The sequence below is a fragment of the Molothrus aeneus genome, chromosome 4 (assembly GCF_037042795.1).
Source record: "Molothrus aeneus isolate 106 chromosome 4, BPBGC_Maene_1.0, whole genome shotgun sequence".
In the NCBI taxonomy this organism is placed as follows: domain Eukaryota; kingdom Metazoa; phylum Chordata; class Aves; order Passeriformes; family Icteridae; genus Molothrus; species Molothrus aeneus.
The window spans coordinates 6,175,740-6,194,951 of NC_089649.1; the positions used below are offsets into that span (position 1 = coordinate 6,175,740).

Sequence of the window (19,212 nt, forward strand, 5' to 3'; positions counted from 1 at the left end):
ATGGGCGGTCTCGGTGTCCTTCCCGCTGCCAGCCGCGATCCAGAGGCTGCTCCCAGGAAGCGTCGTCCTCCTGGCGAGCACGGCAGCGGCACAGCACTGGCTCCCTGCCGCCACAGCCGGAGCGTGCCTGGGGCCCCGGCGGGACCCAGCCCCACGCTGGCTGCAGCCGGAGCGGCAGTGCCTGTCCTGGAGCGGCTTTTCCCGACCGTAGCGACGCCGGTCCCGATCCCAGCCCCAGTCCCCTGTCGATCCTCCGGCCCCACCACCCATACCCTGTACGCCGAGAAAAAAGCGGCTTGGCCCAGCTCCCACGGGAAATACCGGCAGGACCAGGATGCCAATCCCCACGCCTAGATCCCGATCCCAGTCCCACCCGAGTGCTTTGGATCCCGCGCAACACCAGCAGCAGCCGCCGATCCGGATCTCCACACAGCGCTCCGACCGACGCTCCCGCCGCCTCCCGAGATGAGCATCCCCCGCAGAAAACGGGACGGGCGCCGATCCGCCGGGATTTATGGGCGGGCGGGGGGCGGGGGGAAGGCGGGGCCCCGGGGGCGGGGCCGGCACAGGTGTGAGGGACCCCAGTGCGGCTGCGCGGGGCGGGGCCTTGGGGGATTTAAGGCGCGGGGAGGGCACGGCAGAGCTATTTGCTCCTCGGCGTTGGGTGGGGGGGGTTGCTGCCGGCCGGGGCCCTATATCTCTTTTTCTTTCCGTTTCTTTTCTCCTGCGTTTCTATTGTGTTATATTTCTGTGTACTTCTCCTTTCTACCCTCCCTTCCACCCCTCCCCCACCCCCTACACCCTCCCCCCCCCAAACCCCCCCCCTCCCTCTCCCCCCTAGCCCTCCCCTCCCTCCCCCCCTGCGGCCGCCCCTCTCTCGTTCTCTACCCTACCTACCCTACTCTACTTTTCCATCATCTGCTTTCCCTCCCCAGCCGGACTCTCCCCTGATCCCGCTCCCAGCTCCCCCTTCCCCCCCACCAGTCGCTCCCCACCCGCCCTCAATCCTGCTCCTTCCTCCACCCTGCCTTCCCCCCAGCCCCGTCCTCTGCTGTCCTGCACACCCCGATCTCTCCCCACCTTCTCCTCCGTTCCCCTGTTCTCGTTCTCCATTCCCTGCTCTCCTCCTTTTCTCGCAGCCGCGGGGCTCGGGGTGCCGGGCAATAATAAAGCCCTGAGGGCCGGAGCCCGGCGCCCCCGGCCCCGCTGGGGTCCCCACACGGGGCCGGAGCCGCTGTGCGGGTCCCCCCATTGCAGTCCAACACACGGCCCGACACCGCCGGGGCTCCGGCTTTCCCAACATCACACTGGGGGGGGTCCTGGGGCGGGGGGCCCGAGTTACAGGGGCCCCCTCATTAGGAGGGGGTCCCGGGGGGAGGGGGGGTTAGGAGGGGCCCCCTCATTAGGAGGGGGTCCCAGGGAGGAGGGGGGTTAGGAGGGGCCCCCTCATTAGGAGGGGGTCCCAGCGGGGAGGGGGGTTAGGCGGGGCCCCCTCCGGAGGAGGGGGTCCTTGGGGGGGGTCGGGGAGGGCCCCCTCCGGAGGAGGGGGTCCAGGGGAGGGGGCGGGGCCTGGGGGGGGTAATTCCCCCTCCAAGCCCCGCCCCCTCCCCTGGACGCCCTCCTCCGGACGGGGTCCGGCCCCGGCCCCCTCCAGGGACCCCCTCCTCCGGACCGGGGCCCGGGCGGGGACAGGACGGCAGGGGACGGTCGTGTGTCTGGCAATTTTTTTTTTTTTTTTTTTACGTGTGTTCACGCTGCAGAGTGACGTGTCCCCCTCTGCTTCCCTCCCCACCCCACCCGCCCTCCCCCCTCCCGGGCCCCGGTCCGGAGGAGGGGGTCCCTGGAGGGGGCCGGGGCGGGACCCCGTCCGGAGGAGGGCGCCCAGGGGAGGGGGCGGGGCTGGGAGGGGGGAATTACCCCCCCAAGCCCCGCCCCCTCCCCTGGACCCCCTCCTCCGGAGGGGGCCCTCCCCGACCCCCCCCCCAGGGACCCCCTCCTCCGGAGGGGGCCCCTCCTAACCCCCCCTCCCCCCCGGGACCCCCTCCTAATGAGGGGGCCCCTCCTAACCCCCCCTCCCCCCTGGGACCCCCTCCTAATGAGGGGGCCCCTGTTACTCGGGCCCCCCGCCCCAGGACCCCCCCAGTGTGATGTTGGGAAAGCCGGAGCCCCGGCGGTGTCGGGCCGTGTGTTGGACTGCAATGGGGGGACCCGCAGAGCGGCTCCGGCCCCGTGTGGGGACCCCAGCGAGGCCGGGGGCGCCGGGCTCCGGCCCTCAGGGCTTTATTATTGCCCGGCACCCCGAGCCCCGCGGCTGCGAGAAAAGGAGGAGAGGGGAGGACGGGGAGACAGGAGAGATGAGGGTGGTGAGGACGGGGAGGGAGAGGGGTCGGAGTGAGGAGGGAAGCGGGAGAGGAAGGGAAAGGCCGAGGGGGGACAAGAGGGACGGTGCAAAGAGGAGGAATAGAAGGGAGTAGCGGGGAAGGGACACGACAGGAACGTGGGGGAGTCGGGTTTGGGAGGAGAGGAAAGGAGCGTTTTAGGGCGAGAGGGAAGGAGGAGAAAGAAAGGGAATACGCGGGGAAGGAAGGAGGGGTAGAGAGAGGGACAGAAAAGGAGGCCGAAGCCTCCGCGCCTTACCTGCGGAGCCCGCACACGGAGCTCCCGTCCGCACCGTGCTCTGAGTGAGCAAATGGCGGTCGAGGCAATTTCGGGGGTTTAAAACACCTCGGCCCCGCCCCGCGCAGCCGCTCTGGGGCTCCGCACACCTGAGCCACGCCCGCCGTGCACACCTGAGCCGGCCCCGTCCCTTGTGCCGCCCGGCCCCGCCCCTGTCCCCGCCCCCTGTTTTCAGGCCCCGCCCCCCGCACCGCTGTCCCCCGCCAGGCGGGGGCGCCGCGCTCGCACCGCGCTCCGTGTCCGCCAGAGGGCGCCCTGCGGGGTCCCGGCCCCACACGGCGGCTCCGCACCGGGGAACGGCCGCGATCCCGCATCCGGCAGCGCCCCGTGCCCGCGCCCATCCCGGGCCCCAAACCGGTCCCGGGCACGATGCCGCTTCCATCCGCCCGACGGGGGAGAGGGGGCACCGCCCGGCACACCCCAGCGGCGCTCTGCCCCCCACCCCCGGCCGCGGTGGCACCGTCGCATCGCCCCGTGCCCGCGCTCCGTGGCCCCGCCCCTCGCACCTGTGCCGGCCCCGCCCCCCTGTCCCCCCCGGTCCCGGGGCCATCGCTCGGGAGCCTCGCTCGGCGCTGTGCGAGCCCCGCCCGACGGCTGCTCCCGCCGGGGACCGCTCGGAGCCCGGGGCGCTGCAGCGGGGGCGTGACCGCGGCCTGGGCTGCGGGGGCCGAGCGCTGCCTGGCTCTGCCGGGGGTCCCGGCCGGTGCCGCCTCTCCCCTGTCGCCATCGGGACTGGCATCGCTATGGGGCGGGAGGGGCCTGGCTCTCCTGAGCCCGCAGAGCCCCGTCCCGGTGTCACCTTCAGTGTCCCGGCGCCGCGGGCGGGAGTGGCGGGCAGGGAGCGGCAACCGCCGGCCCCGCCTTCCCGTCCCGCTCCGTCGGGCCCGGGCTCGCCGAGCCCCGGCCGGGACCCGCCCAGGCCCGGGGACACCGCGGCTCCCGCCCCGCCTCCTGCCCCCGGCACCTCCCCGCCCGCCCGGCAACGGCCCCGGGGCCTCCGGCACCCGAGACCGCGGCGGGGGCTGGGCCCGAGCCCCCGAATGCCGGCCCCACGCGCCCCGCAACGCCGCGCTCCCGGCTCCTCACCCCCCGCCCATCGGCACCGGGGAGAGGCCCCACGAGTGTCCCGGCTCCGGGAAGAGCCTCGGCCGCAGCTCGGCCTCCGCTGCCGAGCGCCACGAGGGAGCGCCTGAGCGCTTCTCTCAGCCCCGAAGCCGCCCCCGTCAGGCCGGGGCCGGGCCCGGACAGCGCCGGGCCGGGGCTCCGCCTTCCGAGCACTCGCACGCAGCATTTGGCCTCTGGCCCCGGGCCCCAAAATGCAGGACTCGGCCTCTGTGCTCAAGGCCTGGGCGAGCCTCGTTCTGCACCCCCGAAACACAGGGCTCAAGTCCCGGCTTCACAGCCCTCGGCCTGCCCAGCTGGGACTGGGTCCAAGTGCCAGCGGCGGAGGACTTTGTCCCTGAGCCCTCCTCACCTTCACCACCACAAAAAAACAAACAAACAAACAAACAAAAAACCCACAAACAAACAACCCACAGGACTTAAGACTCCGATTCTGAGACCAGAAAAATGCCCAATTTATTAGTCTCAGTTCACAGGGTCGTTGACTGCGGCCATCCCCACAGATGGTCACAGGGAATGGACCTCTCACCCATTTGATTCTCCTGTGAGAACTGCCTCAGGCTGGCAAAAAACCCACCCGTGGCATTAGAAGGTAGGAAGCCTGCCCTGAAAGGATGCCATAAAATGCAGCCTGTCTGCAATACCGCGTTATCCCAGCACTGTGATATCCCATTATCCCCAGCCGGGTTTGTTGCGCCGCCTCCGGCTCACGGAGCGATGCCGCTCGTGGCTCCGGGCGCTGCCGCGGCGCGGGGAGCAGCCCCGGATCCGCTCGGCCCGGGGGAACCGAAGGGGTGCCCGGTGCCCGGGCCGGAGCGGGCAGCAGCGGGTGACGATCCGGGCGCTCCTGCCCGGCTCCTGAGCTCAGGCTGAGGCAGCTCCCAGCTGCCGCCGCCGGGAAGGAGCAGCTCCCCAAGGATGGCCGCGCTCCCGGGCCATGGCAGCTGCCCCGCCTCTCTCAGGGACAGCGGCAGCTTTGGCAGAGGAAGCGGAGCCCCAGCGGCCGGGGCTCGGCAGCAGCCGGCACCGAGCCCCTTGCACTGAGCGGGAGCAGAGGGACGGGCCCGAGCCCGGGACTCGCATCCCGCCCGGGGACTCGGGGACGCGGGCTCTCTGCTCGGGCTCCGCCAGGAGGAGGAGGCGGATGGGAGTGCCCGGGAGGAGCCGGCACTGCCGGCCGACAGGGCTGCTCCTGAGGGGAGAACTCGCTCTGTGCTCCTTGGGCGGGATCAAGGCATGGCCAGAAGCTTTCATATTCATTTTACAGACTCTCGCACACCGACCGCTACCAACGTGCACTGTGCAAAGCAGCCACAATGGCTGCAGGCTCCAAAACAAAGATAAACAACGCTGTTCTCCTTTCCTTCTTTAGGCAATCACACCTAGCTAAGATTCCTAACACCTGATGCCATTGTCTGTTTAAAACTCTGGCCAATACCATGCCACTGACTAGGTCTCAAAAGCAGAAAGATGACAGCCATCAATTAAAGCTGATGCCAGATCTTTGCCTATTTAGCTTTCCATGACAGAAATGCCTGGATGGATCCACGTGCTCCTCTGCTCCTATCAGCTGAGCTTTTGTCTCACTCTAATCTCATTAGGATGCCCTAAATCCAACCTGTTCTGCTTCTCAGAGCAAAGCCTGCTGCCATCTCTGCTCGTGACCTTTGCATGGCACACATTGTTAGCACACTGATAATGGCAAAACAAATTGCCTCTCCTTCTTTCTGCAGTGAACAGTTCAGCTTCTGGGGAGCTGCAGCTGTGACACTCATGAGCAGCTCTCAACATGATCTCAACGTGGAGCTGCTCTTTTCCAAGTCTGCCCCTGTAGAAAATCCACGTTGTTGGAAAATGTCACCAAAGCGGGAATTGCTGCTGAAGCTCTCTTAGCGCACAAGGGCAGAGCCATTCCTGGGGCTACAAGTGCCTCATTCCCACTTTTCACTGCTCTTGGATCAACCTATGTGTTCATTTCCATCTTCCTGAGAAGCCTTGATCTTTTGTAGTGGAATCAAAGCAAAGCAGAGCTGAGCAAAACCCCACCTGTTGCTATGATCCTTCCCACTGCTTTTATTTCTGTTGTTCCAGCTGTATTTATTTCATTATGAAAAGGCAAATCCAAGAGTCTTTTTATCTCCACGGTTTACGTTGTCTTTTGCTGGCTTGGACTTTTGCTTTCTGCCCTTTGCCGGTCTGGGCACGTTCACCTTTCAGGATTCCCACCCTCTGCCCTGCCCGGGCTGCCTCTGGCTCAGCTCCCTTGGCAGCCGCTGCTTCCACCTGAGCTCTCGGCCTTTAGCTCGCGTCCCTTTCCATGGGCCACGCCTCCCAGCTGCTCCAGCCCGGGCATTCCCGCCTGGGAACAAGCAGGGATTCCCTGCCCTGGCCCAGGGAAGCCTCCGGCCCTGCAGGCATTGCCGAGGCTCAGGGGCCGCTCCAAACCTTTGGTGTCCCAGAGCTCCCGGATCAGTGCCAGGGCAGAGCTGGGAGCCTGTCCTAAGGAGCGGGACTGACGCACGCGGTGCCTGCAAAGTCCCCCATGGATATTGGATCCAGCTGGCAGGAGCAGGTGCGGCCAAGGCAGCCCATTCCATTTCCTGCCCACCGAGAGATCTCCAGCACTTCAGCCTGCTAAGGCTGGCACACAAATCCCTGCCCTGGGGCACGGCAGCGACTGCAGCGCACCCAGGAGAAGGCAAACGCAACGACCGGGGCTCAGTTCTGAGGCTGGGATCGAGATTCATTCTCAGCCATTTCAAACAAGGATTGCACCCCACTGCTCAGTTCTTTCTGCAGCTGGGACTCCAGGAAGAGGAGAAAGGAGGCAGTTTACGGGAGCCCCTTTCCTGCCAAACACTGAGGGTCATTCAGGTGCTGAGAGAAAGCACAGCCAGGGAGAGCTGCCCCTGCTCTGCTGGGATTGCACCCTGCACTCACGAGGGACAGGTGGCTCTGTGAAATCGGTCTCAGCATTTTTGTGCCTCATAGCTCCCACTGAAATGATTTTGACCAGAACTGAGACTGCTGAGCGTCACTGAGCAGCACAGGAGACATCCAGCAATGCCCATGAGCTGGCAGAGATGATTGCTGGCGATGGCCTGAGCCCTGGGCTGAGAGTTCCAGTGGCAGCAGCAGTGACAGCCACCCCGGCATTGCCCAGAAACAGGAGAAACCGCCCCTGCCCTGCCTTTGGGGAGAATGTCTGCTGTGCATCTCCCAGTTACAGCCCCAGCGCTCCCTGGGCTCCTGCAGACATCAATTCCTTCTGCCTTCCTCACAAGGCATCTCCACTCGTTCCATCGTCTGCCTGCGGGGCAATGCTCCCCTCCTTATTGCACAGGGGAGAGCGAGGAACTCTGCAATTGCCTGCACTGAGCTCCTCTCCCATCATCTCCCACTCCTTTCATGGCCTCACCAGCCAGGAGAAACATTCAAGGGGGAAAAAGTGTGCTGTGCTCTAGGCAAGGCCAGAAAGGGGCCTGAAGAGACAGATTTTGGATTAACTCTGGCTGGAGAAAACCAAAGGCAATCAGGATTGCCTCAAAAAGAAAACAAGAAAGGAGGGGATTGTTAAAGCCATTTATAGAGTCACATTAAGGTCTGTTCCTCAAGGTTTTGGCTTTTGGCACTTCTGTAAGCATCACGACAGACTGTGGGCAACTGTGACAGACTGCACAGAGGAGGGGGTTTTTATAAAGAATATAAATAATATAAAAATAGATATATCATTTTTATATTGTATATTTCTTATATTTATTTATAATAAATATTTATAGATATTGGTGTATATATAATATATATTTTTATATTTGTATTTCTATTTTTATATTATTTATATTATTTATTAAAAAACCCAGCCTATAACCAAATAAAATCAAAAAATCCCCAATTTATTTTAACTATATTTAAATATTTTTAGATTTACAATCTATATTTATATATCTTTGGATATATATATAAAATAGACTATCATTTATATATATTATGGTATGTATGTTACAATACTATACTATATATTATAGTTTTATATACTTAGCTATTTGTTTTCTATATTTATGTTTACCACTATCATTTTATATTTATTTTTATATTTATATTTATTTCTACTTTAATTAATCTATATATTAGACCATATCAATTCATTGACCCAACACATCAGAACCACAAAAATCCTGCGCCTTCGTCAGCACCGGTGCGCAGCCCACGCTCATCCATCGCAGCATATCCAAACAAAACCTATTTCTAGGACTAACAGAACAAAGACCCCACGACATTTAACCCTAAGAAAAACTCAAACCAACCGAACTGTAAAGAAACTTGAAATGCCACTATAACTAGCCCAAAAGCTCCGTACATTCTCATCATAAACTTCCTCCTAAACCAATGGCTCAAAACCCCAAACAACTCAGATACACATGGAAAATGACAGAACTGCTAGTAAAAACAAACACCCATGAAAAATTAAATCCAACCAACTCACTAAACTCAAATCCCTACAACTGACCCTAAACATTACTAAAAAAAGCCCCCAAAGCTCTACCTTTATGCTAACTCACAAATAAGAACCAATAATCTATTAAAATTATTTTTAAAAATTAAAAAAATAAATAAAAGCATGAAAATAAAAACTCAAAACTATTAAAATACTAAAAAATATCACTACCCAAATTTAAAAGCATATTGCCTATAAAAACCCACCATATAAATGCCCCTGCCTCCAAAAATAAAACTAAAAAAAAAATCAAAGCAGAAAGAAATTGGAACTTAGGAACGCTAAAACCAGAACGTTCAAGAAGTTCCACCATATCCCTGATCATACACCAACTACAAACAACATGAAACAATACAAACAATTCTTAAAAACCGCCTTAAAACCACTACATTAAAAACCCTTTCAACAATTCAAAACTGCATTGAACAAAAGCCATCTAATAAATTAACACCCAAAACTCCAGCAGCCCAGCTGGCCCTACCAAATCTCTCTGTTGATACATACAGTAAACAAAACCAAAATCCCAGGAATACCTATCAGAAGTCTAGGAAAGAAACCTCTTGAAATTAATCCTACCTCAAATACAAACCAACCCGTCCAGAAAGTGAGCTTCACTCAAAAAACTATTTACACAGAGTTAGTAAGACCAAGAAATAAAACAACACACCATATACCACCAACAAATACAACAGTGAAGGAAAAAAAATCTACTTTTTTTCTTTTTTATTTTTTAAACTAACTTCTTTTATTAGCCAGAACAAAAGGTTTTGCCAGGACTGTAACATCTTCTCCTTCTCCTTCTGAAATGTCCCTTCTCCTTCCCAAATTCCTTACAACTTCTGAGTTTAAATCCAAGCCAAAAGCAAAATTCGTGCACTTGAGTCCGGTGCTCCTGTCAGATTCTCTGTCTCACTCCACATCTTCTCACACTTTCAGTCTGAGCGCTGTCCTGCCCTGATGAGTTTGACAGAAGCATTGGCACATGTTAAGAGAGCATTTCCCTCCCTGCCTCCCTCGCCAGAGCTGGTTTCCTTAGCGCATTTCAATCGATCCCAAGCCCGCAATGATGCGCGCTCACCTCAAGGCTCACAGCAAGCACGCAGCAGCTCAGGCTGACTTGGCTCCAGGGCTCCGTGCCTTGGATAGCTGAGAAAACTTCCCATGAGCCTCTGTCCCAAGACATTGGAATGCAATTTCCCTGCGCATTTGGTGGCAGCTTTGGGTCCCTCTGGGGGACGGCACCCAGCGTGACCCCCGCCCCTCGCCCGCCCCCCACCTGCTCCTGCACCGCAGTGGGGCTCCCTCTCCTGGGCACCTCGGGGTGCCCCCAACGGCATCAGAGCCCCGAGTCTTCACCCCCCCTTTTCCCGACCCCCAAAGAAGGCTCAGAACGAATCCGACTGCCCTGGACAGCAGCGCAGCGCTTCCCCCAAGCCCTTCCCACACGTGCATGGCCCCAGCAAGGGATTCTGCTGCAACAAGAAAGGGGGGGCAGCCCCCAGAAGGGTTGAGGTTCCTGCCCAGCCTCGCTGTCACGGGCCGGGGGCAGCGAGAGAGGGAGCGGCACAGACGGCGGGGACGGCCCGGCACAGGGCGGGGGCCGCTCTCAGCGCGATGCCGGCAAAGCCGCCGCTCCGGCGCTGTCGGCCGGGCTGCTTGAGCGGCACGGGGGGATCCGCCGAGAGCCTCCGGCCCCGCGCGGGGACTCCTGCAAGGGCCCAGGGCCGCCGGGCTCCGGCCCTCGGGGCTTTATTCTCCGGCAGCCCGAGCCCCGCGGCTGCGGGGCAAAGAAGGAAAGGGGGCACGGGAAGAGAGGAGCGAGAGCAGCGCATGAGAAAGGGCGGGGAGGGAGCTCGGGCTGTGGAGGAAAGCGCGACGGGAAGGGAAAGCCCGGGACGAGGGTACAGGGAGGGTGGACAGAGGAAGGAGAGAGGGGGAACAGAAGGGAGTAGCGGGCTAGGGACAGGACAGGAAGGAGCCGGGTTTGTGGGGGGAGAGGGAATGGGGGAAAGGGAGCGAGAGAAGGCGAATACGGGGAGAAGGAAGGAGGGCTAGAGAGAGGGACAGGCGGGGAAGCCTCCCAGAGCCCCGGCTGCACCCCGAGCCCGGCCCGGCGCCTCGCCCTGCCCGGGATGCTGCGCTCGGCGGAGCTCGGCTCGCTCCGGAGACGCTCGGCTCGAGTCGGCTCTTCGGCTAAACTCGGCTATTGTCGCCTCAACTCGGCTATTGTCGCCTCAACTCGGCTCTTGTCGCCTGCATTCGCCTCTTCGGCCGAGCTCGGCTCGCTTCGGCCCAACTCCCAGCCGCTCTCTGCGTTCGGCGCGCCTCGGCTCCGCTCGCCTCGGCTCGGCTCGCTGAGGGCGGGCGGGCAAGCGCCGCCGCCTCACGTTCAGCTCGCCCGGCTCGGGGGTCTCCCGCTGCCGCGTCCCGCGGGCGGCCCGGTAATGGCGCGGACACGACCGGGAGCGCGGGCTCGGGCAGGAGCTCATTAGGCTGGGACCGCACTGGCGCTAATTAGCGCGCACGAGAGCGGCAGGCTCGCTTCGCCTGAGCTCGGCTCGCTTCGCTCCAGGCAGCCTCGGAAGCCTCGCCCCGGTTCGCTCGAGGCCGTCAGGGTCGGCCGCTCTCGCCTTGCTTCGGCCGAGCTCGTGCGATTCCCCCGAAGGCGGCGTCGTTCGGTTGTGTTTTTAGAAATATCTTTCTCTATGGATTGTATCTTTCTATAGTTAGATTTACATTTCTAGAATACTTCTATTAGTCCAAATAAAAACCCCATCCCTAACCAAATAAATACAATAAAAGCCTTCTTTTAAACGATATCGAAGTATTTTTATACGTTGTCTAATTATATTCACATTTATAGTTATAGTTTCTTTTGATGCAATATATTAAGCATTATATATAATACCTATAAAATTCTAGACATGTATTTAAATTATTATTTATATTATGTATCGTATCTACTGCTGCAACTGATTTTTTCTTCTATTTTTAAACTTTATCTGTATGTATTTATGATATATTTCTATACTTAAATTTCTACCTTCATATTGTTTCTATTTATAATTTTTATAATCAAAACCCTGCCTATTGACAAGTAGAAAAGCCCGTTTTATTTAACTATTTAAAAATATTTTTATATTTATAATTTTCCTATTTCTATTTATCATTTGCTCTCTAGTACGTGATAACATACCTGCTCCTGCACCGCAGTGGGGCTCCCTCTCCTGGGCACCTCGGGGTGCCCCCAACGGCATCAGAGCCCCGAGTCTTCACCCCCCCTTTTCCTCTAGTTAGAAACTACACTGGAACTTTTTTCTGGAAACAAAGACACGACCTAAATCCTCTCCCCATGTCCCAGACAGATAGATGTTCAGTTCTTAGTTGACTGGGCAGCAGTTTCTTCAATAGAACGAGAAACAATATGGAAACGTTTTAGCTACAAGCAAATAGGCAAATCTGAACAAGGTCCTGGTGGCCAGCCGCTGCAGTTATTTTGAAGCAATTTTTTAAACAATCAAATACTGATACCACAAAAATAAAGCAAAAAGCTGACTACTGGCTAAGAAAAAATTAACTTTTGACAACAACAACAACATTCCAAGGATGCAGGCTTTTTCCCAATGTCATACCTTATAACTACCTCTCTTGGGAATTCTCATGGTGGATCCCAAAAGGAATAAATCCCTCAGAGTGTCCTAAAGCACAAAGTAGCACGCTGGAGCTCCTCACACTCCCAGGAGGGCAGCACAGCGTGCACCGAGTCTGCAACAAATTCTGCTCAGTGAGGGTCTGCAAACAAAGTTTCAAGTGATGAACTGAACTCATTTTCAAGGGACGCTTCCTAAGCACAGAAGCACAACAAAGAACAAGCAGAAACAATCCTTACAAACACCGGCGAGTTTTATTTAGCATGTATGCGACTGATTGCCACCCTATGGCTTCTCCCTTGGTTTGTCTGTAGGTTCAGGAGGATGATAATGCACACTCTGCCTTCCCTGAACCCCCCAGCAGCCGAGCGCTGCTCAGCGCGTTCAGACCATCGGGAACTGGGTCACGCACACCCGGATGGGCCGGAGCTGCTCTGCTGGAGACTGGGGAGACGAGAGCAGAGAGGCGCTGGCCCAGGCGTCGTCCCAGTTCTATTGTTGTGTGACGAGAAGGAGTTTGTTCCCAACAGCTGCAGCAACCCTCAGCTCGCTCCCGTGCTGAGTATCAATGGCACACAGAGGGCAGCCTGAGGAAATAATGGGCTGGGCTCTAAGGGGCTGGGACAGGCTCTGATTTTTTGTTTTGTATTTGCATGATCATCGGTACAACAGGGCTCTGATGGGTGACTCGGCAGCACGCAATTAAAAACTCCTCCGTAGGATGACATGGACTTGTAGGAAAAGACAAAAGCCCATCACCCTTCTGAAATCTCCTTTGAATCCCAAGCACGTGGATTGTCACTGTACTGCAGCTTCCAGGTTTTCAAAGCAGCTTACTTCTGAAGGCCAGGAAACATTTATTCCTACAGAAACAATGGGCAGCACCCAGGCTAATCTAAGCATTCCTGTTTGATAGGGGATCTGCCAGTGTGCCAGTCCAGCCTAAAGTGGGCTTTATGCCAGTCTAACATCCCCACAAAATTCTTCTCATATCTCCCAACCCTGAAACCTAAAGCTTCTCATCATTAGCAAATTCAAAGTAACATGTTCTTTTTTACAACATTCAAAAATGTCATGCTGGACTGAACTAGAGAGTAATTTTCCAATATAAGCTTAGCAAAGTCTGAATTGACTCGTCCAGACAGAAAACCTACAAGTGAACACCTACAGCTGCCTAAAAAGACCTAACGAGCCCCTGGCAGCCACCGGCATCAAAGCACAGGGGATGTTTCTAATCCAGGCTAAGGAGAACAATATCACCTTTTGTTCTCTCCAGTTTGTTTCCTCTGCAGTCCTATTTGCTCCTTATGATTTTTACAGTCTCTGTATCTTCTCAGGCAGCGCTGAGTCTGACGACCGGGATACGAGAGTCCTTCCCTGCCCTACGGAGAGAACCAGGAAAAAAAGTTACAAAAAGAACAGGGCAGTTTGAAGTTAATACTTCCGACGAGAAGCAGCACCTGACAAACAGAGTGAACAAAGCGTGACACCTCCCTGGGGACAGAAGACTTACAAACTCTCCGGGATTTACAATCCTAGTAACCAAGCCCTTCAGCACAGCAGCCAAGTGTCCCATTAGGTGGTGCTGCACCAAGGAATGATCCGAGAGGTTCCAAAGAGTGAAATGCACATTATTTTCCAAAGACGTAAAATCGTGCAAAATACCAAAACTACAATAGATCTAAACTACAGGGCAAGAGTACAAGTGTTAACTTGAGGAGCTGGAACCATCCAGGTGAGCAACTGCTACCTGGATCCTCAACAGAGTTTGAGGAACCCTCCAGGATACAGAAGGGTTTTCCCCAGAAATTACACAGGCCGAGTTTTGACAGAAGTACACTTGGCCAGATGCTCAGAAACGTCACCCATCCTCCTCCGGGTGTCCTGAGAGAGCTGCGAATGGCTCTCACGTGGTTTGAGCTGGTTCTGTAAGGGCTCAGGGTGAATTTCACCAGATGCAGCCAAACTGGGCAACACCCAGTGGGACAGAAGGAACCCAAAGCTTGTTTTACCCAAAGCTTGGGTAAGCAGAGCCCCAGCAAATACTGAGGAAACGGACAGAACAGGGTAACAAATAAAAAACATACCTTTTTTTTTTTTATGTAGGTAAACAAAACAATTAAGGAGAAGGTGAAAAACTCACCATGACTGAACATTTCATCATCTGTAAGCTGACCATCCCTAGCACAGAGGACTCCAAATTTAAAATTCACCGGTCCCTGGAAAATAAAACCAAATATTATTTGGTAAACAGTCAAACAGAAGATGTAAAAATTTGTTTCCTCTAAGGACTTTCAAGTATGTGTGTATCTTTGTATACATTCTACACATTAGAACGTACATCTCATACCACCTCCTAATACATAATCATTTACCTTTACATTTTGATAGTACAGCATAAAATTATTTCCTTAAATTGATGATCTATTATTATTAAGTTGGTGCTTTAAGCTATTTTTATTGTCATGTTCAAAAAAACATTACTTATTTTTACTGTAACGAGCAATTGATTTCCAAGCCATCATAAGCCCATCAAAATACAAAGCTGCATTCACCGGATGGGTCTGTGAGCAAGAAGTAGTCAGGCTTGTACTGACCTCTTGCTCTTCCAGAACCAATAAATCCTGTCAACAAAACCAGCATCTTTAGCCCCCTCCTATTAAAGATTCTACAAAGATGATGGTTTTATTTGTGTTTACAAGTTTGGATTTTAAATGACCAGCTCAATGGATAAAGAGACAGTTTAAGCAGTATCACATTATAGTTACTACTATTATTATCTGCTGCTGGAAGAGACAAACCAGTGGTATCTATACTTAATTACTTCTATTTCCAGAAAATAATAAAGAAAAAGAACCAAACAAAGAAAAGTCCTTTCCTACCTTTTGTATCTCAGGATGAAAAATGTCTCTTGGGCTCTTCTCCAGTTTCTCCAGACTCCTGGCACTGAAATGCAAAGGAACGAGTGCTTTAGAGGAGGGCAAGTGCACATTCCAACCCCGAACCACCAACCGATTGCAGTTACAGCGCTTACAAAATGAATCGTTCCCAGAGCCTCTGGGAAATGGAACGGTTGGTGCAACTGCCATTTCTTCCCCAAAATACTGACTTCCAACACTTCCTAAACTTAGTTTGCATTTTAAAAACAGAAATTAGGGAGACTCAGGGTGGAGATCAGGTTGAAATTGATTTCCTTCCAAAGCACAGGGCTCTGTTCCATCACCCTTCACTTTGGCTCCACACAGAATCACGGGGAGCATTTTAGGAGGGCTCAAGAACCAATTCTATTTCTCTCTTTTTCTAGTTCTCTGTCTTCCTAAATAATTCAAGGCAAGTCAAATGAAAAATGACAAGTTCAGCATCAAATCCACACTTTTCCCCTTTGTCTGCTCAAGAACAGGCTTTAAAACCACTTCTTGCTGCCTTCAACGATTAAGACTTGCAAAACCATTTTTACATGTTTTATAGGTTTATCATAAAAACCACAGAATGCAAGCTCTGAATTACAGGAAAAGGTACACAGGCAAATATCTCAGCTGATGGTGGCTTATTTGTAAACACATACCTTAACGGAGATTGCACTGAGAATGTTTCAGTGGGACTCTAAGGGAGACAGATTTTCTGAGTACCCTGTAAACAAGAAAAGCTGGGATATATTACAGGACATACCCACTTTTTCTGCATATTCAAATAGGATTATCAATAAAAACATGTCAGTTAAAAAAGAAGGAAGAAAACCAAGGTAATTTTACTCAGCTATATTTACTGCCGATTTAGAGAAAAAAAAAAAGTCACAGGTGCTGCAAAGAAAAAAAAAGTGAACCATAAATGCCTACAGCAGAACTTTAAAACAATTGCTTGGATAAAAGCAGCTCGTGGAACATGAAGTAGAAAAAAAGCGAAACCAGGATCAGACCTGCCTGTTTTCTTACCATTGCACAAGAAAATCCGACAAGCGGTATAAAGTCACTGCCTAAAACCGATCCTAGGATGTAACCAAGAACAATTGAGGCATTTGCTAATCTAAACGGAAACCTTTTCCGGACCCTAGTGTCAAATCACACGTTTTGTCTTGCAGCAGCTCGAGGCTGGAGAGCATTTCCCCTGGGGGTCGGGAGGGTAGGGGCACAAGGGGCTGAGTTTGCGGATCGCACCTGTGCCAGCAGAAGGATCCAGCCCGGCGCTCCTTGCGCTCGCCATTCTCCGGGCCATCGCTGTGTTTTACTGCTCAGCGATGCCGCTCCATCTGTTTGCGTGGAAGAAAGAGCCACGAGCACTGAGGCACTCAGCAGCCGTGTCATTCCAGCCGCTCGTCCGCCCCCGCCCGCAGCAGCGGCAGCAGCCCGAGGGACACGGCTGCAGCTCGGCGGCTCCCGCGCCTCCGCCCGCCGCCGCACAGTGACCGCGGCAGCGCCCGGCGCCGCTCGCCCGGGGCGGCTCCTGCAGCTCCCGGCCCGCGGCAGCAAAGCACCGCCTGGCGCTCCGCCATCGGCGGGCGGCAGCGCGCCCCGCCCGAGCTGAGCCCCCGCCACCGGGACCGCTGAGCGAGGCCGAGGCACCGGGCGGACGCCCCTTCCTCGCCGCTCGGCTCCGTGCGGGCGGCCGGACGGAGGCTTCGCCCCTCCAGCGTCGCTGCCGCGGCTCCGTCCCGCGCGGGAGAGGCGCCGGGAGCTCCCCGCGCCCAGCCCGCTCCGCCGGCGCGCGGCCGCCTCGGCCCGCCAGCCACTCCTACGGCGCGTCGGCCGTTGCGTCAGACGCCGCGCTTTACGGCCGCAGGGCCTGCCGGGAGTTGTAGTCTCGGACTGACAGCCACCGCTCCGTTTTCCGCCACCGGGAGCTGCGGTCCCGCCGGGGGATCAAACGGCTCCTTCGCTCCTGGGCGCGGAAGCACCTTAGGCAGCACCGCCCCTCCCGAATGTCCTTTCTTTTCCACTCCAACTCTTTCTTCTTTTTTTCACTCTGTTTTTCACCCCCTTTTACACTCTCACTCCTCCTTTTCCACTCTCATCCTTTTCCTTTTTCACTTTTTTTTCTTCCTTTCTCTTCCTTCTTTTTATTTCTTCCTTTCCTTTTCCCTTTTCTTTCTTTCTTTCTTTCTTTCTTTCTTTCTTTCTTTCTTTCTTTCTTTCTTTCTTTCTTTCTTTCTTTCTTTCTTTCTTTCTTTCTTTCTTTCTTTCTTTCTTTCTTTTCTTTTCTTTTCTTTCTTTTCTTTTCTTTCTTTCCCTATATTTTTAATCTTGGCTTTCCATTCTAGCTTTGGAATAAAAAAGCAGCAGTAGAAACGTTCAGGCTACCTAGGAGTGCAAAAAACCCCAAAACGGTAATGATTTTAGGAAAACTATTTCCTCCATGGGAGCCTGAAATTTTCTAGAGCTGCAGGTGACATAGAGCTTTTATTTCTTCTTCTGTATAGTTTATACTTTACACTCTATTTATACAGCGCCCCCTGCCGTCTGCACCGGCGAACTGCAGGCACAGCGCCCCCTGCCGTCTGCACCGGCGCACTGCAGGCACAGCGCCCCCTGCCGTCTGCACCGGCGAACTGCAGGCACAGCGCCCCCTGCCGTCTGCACCGGCGCACTGCAGGCACAGCGCCCCCTGCCGTCTGCACCGGCGAACTGCAGGCACAGCGCCCCCTGCCGTCTGCACCGGCGCACTGCAGGCACAGCGCCCCCTGCCGTCTGCACCGGCGAACTGCAGGCACAGCGCCCCCTGCCGTCTGCACCGGCGCACTGCAGGCACAGCGCCCCCTGCCGTCTGCACCGGCGAACTGCAGGCACAGCGCCCCCCGGCGTCTGCATCGGCGCACTGCAGGCACAGCGCCCCCTGCCGTCTGCACCGGCGCACTGCGGGCACAGCGCCCCCTGCCGTCTGCACCGGCGCACCTTTTGCGACAGTCGCGCTTTACGGCCCGTTTTACGACAGTCGCGCTTTACGGCCCGTTTTACGACAGTCGCGCTTTACGGCACCTTTTGCGACAGTCGCGCTTTACGGCCCCTGTTGCGACAGTCGCGCTTTACGGCCCGTTTTGCGACAGTCGCGCTTTACGGCCCGTTTTACGACAGTCGCGCTTTACGGCACTTTTTGCGACAGTCGCGCTTTACGGCACCTTTTACGACAGTCGCGCTTTACGGCCCCTTTTGCGACAGTCGCGCTTTACGGCACCTTTTGCGACAGTCGCGCTTTACGGCCCCTTTTGCGACAGTCGCGCTTTACGGCACCTTTTGCGACAGTCGCGCTTTACGGCCCCTTTTGCGACAGTCGCGCTTTACGGCAGCTTTTGCGACAGTCGCGCTTTACGGCCCCTTTTGCGACAGTCGCGCTTTACGGCACCTTTTACGACAGTCGCGCTTTACGGCACCTTTTGCGACAGTCGCGCTTTACGGCCCCTTTTACGACAGTCGCGCTTTACGGCACCTTTTGCGACAGTCGCGCTTTACGGCCCCTGTTGCGACAGTCGCGCTTTACGGCCCGTTTTGCGACAGTCGCGCTTTACGGCAGCTTTTGCGACAGTCGCGCTTTACGGCCCGTTTTACGACAGTCGCGCTTTACGGCACCTTTTGCGACAGTCGCGCTTTACGGCCCCTTTTACGACAGTCGCGCTTTACGGCACCTTTTACGACAGTCGCGCTTTACGGCCCCTTTTACGACAGTCGCGCTTTACGGCACCTTTTGCGACAGTCGCGCTTTACGGCCCGTTTTACGACAGTCGCGCTTTACGGCCCGTTTTACGACAGTCGCGCTTTACGGCACCTTTTGCGACAGTCGCGCTTTACGGCCCCTTTTGCGACAGTCGCGCTTTACGGCACCTTTTACGACAGTCGCGCTTTACGGCCCCTTTTACGACAGTCGCGCTTTACGGCTCCTTTTGCGACAGTCGCGCTTTACGGCACCTTTTGCGACAGTCGCGCTTTACGGCCCGTTTTACGACAGTCGCGCTTTACGGCCCCTTTTGCGACAGTCGCGCTTTACGGCTCCTTTTGCGACAGTCGCGCTTTACGGCTCCTTTTGCGACAGTCGCGCTTTACGGCCCGTTTTACGACAGTCGCGCTTTACGGCCCCTTTTGCGACAGTCGCGCTTTACGGCTCCTTTTGCGACAGTCGCGCTTTACGGCTCCTTTTGCGACAGTCGCGCTTTACGGCGCCCTTTACGACAGTAGCACTTTACGGCAGCTTTTGCGACAGTCGCGCTTTACGGCACCTTTTGCGACAGTCGCGATTTACGGCACCTTTTGCGACAGTCGCGATTTACGGCACCTTTTGCGACAG

General features: G+C 55.4%; 2 long non-coding RNA genes across 2 annotated transcripts; both read right to left on the reverse strand.

Moving 5' to 3' along the window:
* Positions 1–9,001: 9,001 nt before the first annotated feature.
* On the reverse strand, positions 9,002–9,555 carry LOC136556008 (uncharacterized). Its single transcript, XR_010783570.1, has 2 exons — positions 9,372–9,555; positions 9,002–9,247 (listed from the first exon to the last, which is right to left on the reverse strand). It is a non-coding gene; the product is annotated as an uncharacterized lncRNA (long non-coding RNA).
* Positions 9,556–12,175: 2,620 nt separating this feature from the next.
* LOC136555886 (uncharacterized) lies at positions 12,176–16,492 on the reverse strand. Its single transcript, XR_010783549.1, has 5 exons — positions 16,098–16,492; positions 15,509–15,573; positions 14,826–14,889; positions 14,087–14,162; positions 12,176–13,325 (listed from the first exon to the last, which is right to left on the reverse strand). It is a non-coding gene; the product is annotated as an uncharacterized lncRNA (long non-coding RNA).
* Positions 16,493–19,212: the final 2,720 nt, after the last annotated feature.